The sequence below is a fragment of the Alosa sapidissima genome, chromosome 6 (genome assembly GCF_018492685.1).
Source record: "Alosa sapidissima isolate fAloSap1 chromosome 6, fAloSap1.pri, whole genome shotgun sequence".
Classification (NCBI taxonomy): Eukaryota; Metazoa; Chordata; class Actinopteri; order Clupeiformes; family Clupeidae; genus Alosa; species Alosa sapidissima.
The window spans coordinates 32,774,858-32,775,786 of record NC_055962.1 but is presented as its reverse complement, the minus strand read 5'-3'; the positions used below and the strand labels follow the sequence as shown (position 1 = coordinate 32,775,786).

Here is a 929-nt window from a genome sequence, read left to right as displayed (position 1 = left end):
CGAATGTAGCGGGTTGAAATAGTGCACCTGTGCCTTTAAGGCCGTTCATTAGTAAATCGGTGGATACAGCTGGCTGGTTTCTTTATAAGTTGACTTGCACCGTGGGTCAGGTATGCAGCAGAGGTGAGGCTGGTTTGTTTGGCTCTCAGCGCGTTGTCAGGAAGGCTGTTCCGGTCTGTGTGGTGATCTTCCGGGTGGCAGCCGGTTTTGGGATTCTCTCGCATACTGGAAGGTAAGCTAATGCTCTGGTGTCAGATGCCATTGTAGGCTACTATTTCGCGTCAGTGACTATTACATCTCCTTTTCCCCAAAATATTGATTGCTCGGTGTGGCGTCTAGTTCTGTTGTGGGCTGTTTGCGTTTAAGGGCTTTGTGCCCCTGAATTGTGTCCTGATCATCTTGACCGCAGGTATTTTATCCACGATGTCATATATATTCTTCACATTACGTAACCATGTCAATTGTAAAAGCTGTTAACGTTCACTCAATTCCACGCACATAGACCCTCCGGTGGGATGACGAGTGTCTACTTCGCATTGTTTGTGGATGTCTCCTCCAAACACTTTGAAGCTACAGCGTGCCGTCTAACCCTCCACTGTGGTATGTAGCCATCTAGCCAATCAGCGCTACTATCAATATGGTGAGTAATTAATTGCTTCCGTGTGCTTCAGCAGGTTGCATGGTGTTATCGCCAGGGTCGCCATCCTTTGCTTGCTGCTGTTTTGCCTCTGTTTGTCTTTGCTCATTTGATTTGCATGTCTTGTCCTTGTCATTGTATCTTGTGATTTATTTGGTTAAGTGTAGAAGTCTTTTATTTTCATGTTCTTTTGGCTTTATGTTATTTCGTTTGCATGATTTTGGGAAGCTTTAAGTAGGCACATATGCAGGCATAGTTAGGCCTGCCCGCTGTGTAATTCTACAGCCTAGTC

The 929-nt window shown here is 45.6% G+C and overlaps 1 long non-coding RNA gene across 1 annotated transcript in view; it reads left to right on the top strand.

The window, feature by feature from the left end:
• The first annotated feature begins 311 nt into the window (after window positions 1-311).
• Window positions 312-929, top strand: part of LOC121711342 — a 1,317-nt gene continuing 699 nt past the window's right edge. The window contains exons 1-3 of the long non-coding RNA XR_006032282.1: window positions 312-409; window positions 503-600; window positions 675-929. The exon at window positions 675-929 is cut by the window's right edge and continues 699 nt beyond it. This is a non-coding gene — a long non-coding RNA (uncharacterized LOC121711342). The remainder of the gene's footprint in view (window positions 410-502; window positions 601-674) is intronic.